Source organism: Syngnathus leptorhynchus, unplaced genomic scaffold (assembly GCF_054491065.1).
Source record: "Syngnathus leptorhynchus isolate UIUO unplaced genomic scaffold, UIUO_Slep HiC_scaffold_134, whole genome shotgun sequence".
Classification (NCBI taxonomy): domain Eukaryota; kingdom Metazoa; phylum Chordata; class Actinopteri; order Syngnathiformes; family Syngnathidae; genus Syngnathus; species Syngnathus leptorhynchus.
In genome coordinates this window covers 16,587-22,500 of record NW_028232101.1, presented here as the reverse complement: position 1 = coordinate 22,500, position 5,914 = coordinate 16,587, and positions in this window count along the sequence as shown.

Sequence of the window (5,914 nt, the reverse complement as noted above, 5' to 3'; positions counted from 1 at the left end):
GGTCACCGAGGCACCCGCCGAAGGCGGGTGCCGAGTTCACCGGCCCCAAGCGACAACCGGTCACCGAGGCACCCGCCGAAGGCGGGTGCCGAGTTCACCGGCCCCAAGCGACAACCGGTCACCGAGGCACCCGCCGAAGGCGGGTGCCGAGTTCACTGGCCCCAAGCGACAACCGGTCACCGAGGCACCCGCCGAAGGCGGGTGCCGAGTTCACTGGCCCCAAGCGACGGCGGTCACCGAGGCACCCGCCGGAGGCGGGTGCCGAGTTCACCGGCCCCGAGCACCAGCGGTCAGCCACGGAGGGTGCTGGATCATCCATACTTCCATAGCTCCAGAGCTCCATAGCCCCGGAGCTCCATAGCCCCGGAGCTCCATAGCCCCGGAGCTCCATAGCTCCATAGCCCCGGAGCTCCATAGCCCCGGAGCTCCATAGCCCCGGAGCTCCATAGCTCCATAGCCCCGGAGCTCCATAGCCCCGGAGCTCCATAGCTCCATAGCCCCGGAGCTCCATAGCCCCGGAGCTCCATAGCCCCGGAGCTCCATAGCCCCGGAGCTCCATAGCCCCGGAGCTCCATAGCCCCAGAGCTCCATACTTCCATAGCCCCAGAGCTCCATAGCTCCATACTTCCATAGCTCCAGCCGCGGAGGGTGCTGGCTGGTGGCTCCATAGCTCCATACTTCCATACTTGCAGCCACGGAGTTGGCTAAAATTGCACTAAGTGCGAAAGCCCATTCATTTACAACGGCGTGTCCGCCAGGCGGCGACATTTCCCCGTTACCGGTGGCTGCGCGGCGGGTGAGTGACAGAGCTTATCCGAGCGGCTGGAACTCTGCGCCGGCGTGGTCGAGCGTGAGGCCCCGGCCCTTTGGCTGCCTGGTACCTAAAACACTTCCATTGATCCAGCCACGGAGGGTGCTGGCTGGTGGCTCCATAGCTCCATAGCTCCATAGCACCAGAGCTCCATAGCTCCATAGCACCAGAGCTCCATAGCTCCATAGCACCAGAGCTCCATAGCTCCATAGCACCAGAGCTCCATAGCTCCATAGCACCAGAGCTACATAGCTCCATAGCACCAGAGCTCCATAGCTCCATAGCACCAGAGCTCCATAGCTCCATAGCACCAGAGCTCCATAGCTCCATAGCACCAGGGCTCCATAGCTCCATAGCTCCAGGGCTCCATAGCTCCAGGGCTCCATAGCTCCATAGCTCCAGGGCTCCATAGCTCCATACCTCCAGAGCTCCATAGCTCCAGCCTGGGTGGCTGGTGGCTCCATAGCTCCATACTTCCATAGCTCCAGTCAGAGAGTTGGCGAAAATTGCACTAAGTGCGAAAGCCCATTCATTTACAACGGCGTGTCCGCCAGGCGGCGACATTTCCCCGTTACCGGTGGCTGCGTGGCGGGTGAGTGACAGAGCTTATCCGAGCGGCTGGAACTCTGCGCCGGCGTGGTCGAGCGTGAGGCCCCGGCCCTTTGGCTGCCTGGTACCTAAAACACTTCCATTGATCCAGCCACGGAGGGTGCTGGCTGGTGGCTCCATAGCTCCATAGCTCCATAGCACCAGAGCTCCATAGCTCCATAGCACCAGAGCTCCATAGCTCCATAGCACCAGAGCTCCATAGCTCCATAGCACCAGAGCTCCATAGCTCCATAGCACCAGAGCTACATAGCTCCATAGCACCAGAGCTCCATAGCTCCATAGCACCAGAGCTCCATAGCTCCATAGCACCAGAGCTCCATAGCTCCATAGCACCAGAGCTCCATAGCTCCATAGCTCCAGGGCTCCATAGCTCCAGGGCTCCATAGCTCCATAGCTCCAGGGCTCCATACCTCCAGAGCTCCATAGCTCCAGCCTGGGTGGCTGGTGGCTCCATAGCTCCATACTTCCATAGCTCCAGTCAGAGAGTTGGCGAAAATTGCACTAAGTGCGAAAGCCCATTCATTTACAACGGCGTGTCCGCCAGGCGGCGACATTTCCCCGTTACCGGTGGCTGCGTGGCGGGTGAGTGACAGAGCTTATCCGAGCGGCTGGAACTCTGCGCCGGCGTGGTCGAGCGTGAGGCCCCGGCCCTTTGGCTGCCTGGTACCTAAAACACTTCCATTGATCCAGCCACGGAGGGTGCTGGCTGGTGGCTCCATAGCTCCATAGCTCCATAGCACCAGAGCTCCAGAGCTCCATAGCACCAGAGCTCCATAGCTCCATAGCACCAGAGCTCCATAGCTCCATAGCACCAGAGCTCCATAGCTCCATAGCACCAGAGCTCCATAGCTCCATAGCACCAGAGCTCCATAGCTCCATAGCACCAGAGCTCCATAGCTCCATAGCACCAGAGCTCCATAGCTCCATAGCACCAGAGCTCCATAGCTCCATAGCACCAGAGCTCCATAGCTCCATAGCACCAGAGCTCCATAGCTCCATAGCACCAGAGCTCCATAGCTCCATAGCTCCAGCCTGGGTGGCTGGTGGCTCCATAGCTCCATACTTCCATAGCTCCAGTCAGAGAGTGTGCTAAAATTGCACTAAGTGCGAAAGCCCATTCATTTACAACGGCGTGTCCACAAGGCGGCGACATTTCCCCGTTACCGGTGGCTGCGCGGCGGGTGAGTGACAGAGCTTATCCGAGCGGCTGGAACTCTGCGCCGGCGTGGTCGAGCGTGAGGCCTCGGCCCTTTGGCTGCCTGGTACCTAAAACACTTCCATTGATCCAGCCACGGAGGGTGCTGGCTGGTGGCTCCATAGCTCCATACCTCCAGAGCTCCAGAGCTCCATAGCACCAGAGCTCCATAGCTCCATAGCACCAGAGCTCCATAGCACCAGAGCTCCATAGCTCCATAGCACCAGAGCTCCATAGCTCCATAGCACCAGAGCTCCATAGCTCCATAGCACCAGAGCTCCATAGCTCCATAGCTCCATAGCACCAGAGCTCCATAGCTCCATAGCACCAGAGCTCCATAGCTCCATAGCACCAGAGCTCCATAGCTCCATAGCACCAGAGCTCCATAGCTCCATAGCACCAGAGCTCCATAGCTCCATAGCTCCAGCCTGGGTGGCTGGTGGCTCCATAGCTCCATACTTCCATAGCTCCAGTCAGAGAGTGTGCTAAAATTGCACTAAGTGCGAAAGCCCATTCATTTACAACGGCGTGTCCACAAGGCGGCGACATTTCCCCGTTACCGGTGGCTGCGCGGCGGGTGAGTGACAGAGCTTATCCGAGCGGCTGGAACTCTGCGCCGGCGTGGTCGAGCGTGAGGCCTCGGCCCTTTGGCTGCCTGGTACCTAAAACACTTCCATTGATCCAGCCACGGAGGGTGCTGGCTGGTGGCTCCATAGCTCCATACCTCCAGAGCTCCAGAGCTCCATAGCACCAGAGCTCCATAGCTCCATAGCACCAGAGCTCCATAGCACCAGAGCTCCATAGCTCCATAGCACCAGAGCTCCATAGCTCCATAGCACCAGAGCTCCATAGCTCCATAGCACCAGAGCTCCATAGCTCCATAGCTCCATAGCACCAGAGCTCCATAGCTCCATAGCACCAGAGCTCCATAGCTCCATAGCACCAGAGCTCCATAGCTCCATAGCACCAGAGCTCCATAGCTCCATAGCACCAGAGCTCCATAGCTCCATAGCACCAGAGCTCCATAGCTCCATAGCACCAGAGCTCCATAGCTCCATAGCACCAGAGCTCCATAGCTCCATAGCACCAGAGCTCCATAGCTCCATAGCACCAGAGCTCCATAGCTCCATAGCACCAGAGCTCCATAGCTCCATAGCTCCAGCCTGGGTGGCTGGTGGCTCCATAGCTCCATACTTCCATAGCTCCAGTCAGAGAGTGTGCTAAAATTGCACTAAGTGCGAAAGCCCATTCATTTACAACGGCGTGTCCACAAGGCGGCGACATTTCCCCGTTACCGGTGGCTGCGCGGCGGGTGAGTGACAGAGCTTATCCGAGCGGCTGGAACTCTGCGCCGGCGTGGTCGAGCGTGAGGCCTCGGCCCTTTGGCTGCCTGGTACCTAAAACACTTCCATTGATCCAGCCACGGAGGGTGCTGGCTGGTGGCTCCATAGCTCCATACCTCCAGAGCTCCAGAGCTCCATAGCACCAGAGCTCCATAGCTCCATAGCACCAGAGCTCCATAGCACCAGAGCTCCATAGCTCCATAGCACCAGAGCTCCATAGCTCCATAGCACCAGAGCTCCATAGCTCCATAGCACCAGAGCTCCATAGCTCCATAGCTCCATAGCACCAGAGCTCCATAGCTCCATAGCACCAGAGCTCCATAGCTCCATAGCACCAGAGCTCCATAGCTCCATAGCACCAGAGCTCCATAGCTCCATAGCACCAGAGCTCCATAGCTCCATAGCACCAGAGCTCCATAGCTCCATAGCACCAGAGCTCCATAGCTCCATAGCACCAGAGCTCCATAGCTCCATAGCACCAGAGCTCCATAGCTCCATAGCACCAGAGCTCCATAGCTCCATAGCACCAGAGCTCCATAGCTCCATAGCACCAGAGCTCCATAGCTCCATAGCACCAGAGCTCCATAGCTCCATAGCACCAGAGCTCCATAGCTCCATAGCACCAGAGCTCCATAGCTCCATACTTCCATAGCTCCGGAGCTCCATGGCTCCATACTTCCATAGCTCCAGCCTGGCTGGCTGGTGGCTCCATAGCTCCATACATCCATAGCTCCATAGCTCCCTACTTCCATAGCTCCATAGCTCCAGAGCTCCAGAGCTCCATTGCTCCATAGCTCCATAGCTCCATACTACCATACTTCCATACTTCCATAGCTCCATAGCTCCGTACTTCCATAGCTCCATAGCTCCATACTTCCATACTTCCATAGCTCCATAGCTCCATAGCTCCATACTTCCATAGCTCCATAGCTCCATAGCTCCATAGCCCCAGAGCTCCATAGCTCCATAGCTCCATAGCTCCATAGCTCCATAGCTCCATAGCTCCAGAGCTCCATACTTCCAGAGCTCCAGAGCTCCAGCCTGGCTGGTGGCTCCATAGCTCCATACTTGCAGCCACGGAGCTGGCGAAAATTGCACTAAGTGCGAAAGCCCATTCATTTACAAGGGCGTGTCCACAAGGCGGCGACATTTCCCCGTTACCGGTGGCTGCTTAGCGGGAGAGTGGCAGAGCTTATCCGAGCGGCTGGAACTCTGCGCCGGCGTGGTCGAGCGGCTGGCCTCGGTAGTTGAGGTACCAGGGGCGGGCTGGGGAGCTCCAGGCGGGGCTTGTGAGAGAGTGAAGCCGAGCGGCTGGAACTCTGGGCCGGCCTGGTCGAGCGGCTGGCCTCGGTAGTTGAGGTACCAGGGGCGGGCTGGGGAGCTCCAGGCGGGGCTTGTGAGAGAGTGTAGCCGAGCGGCTGGAACTCTGGGCCGGCGTGGTTGAGCAGCATGCCCGCGGAGGTGGCTCTTCCATAGGCAGGGAGGGTGCTGGAGCTCCACACTTCCATAGGCAGGGAGGGTGCTGGAGCTCCACACTTCCATAGGCAGGGAGGGTGCTGGAGCTCCACACTTCCATAGGCAGGGAGGGTGCTGGAGCTCCACACTTCCCTAGGCACGGAGGGTGCTGGAGCTCCACACTTCCATAGGCAGGGAGGGTGCTGGAGCTCCACACTTCCATAGGCAGGGAGGGTGCTGGAGCTCCACACTTCCATAGGCAGGGAGGGTGCTGGAGCTCCACACTTCCATAGGCAGGGAGGGTGCTGGAGCTCCACACTTCCATAGGCAGGGAGGGTGCTGGAGCTCCACACTTCCATAGGCAGGGAGGGTGCTGGAGCTCCACACTTCCATAGGCAGGGAGGGTGCTGGAGCTCCACACTTCCATAGGCAGGGAGGGTGCTGGAGCTCCACACTTCCATAGGCAGGGAGGGTGCTGGAGCTCCACACTTCCATAGGCAG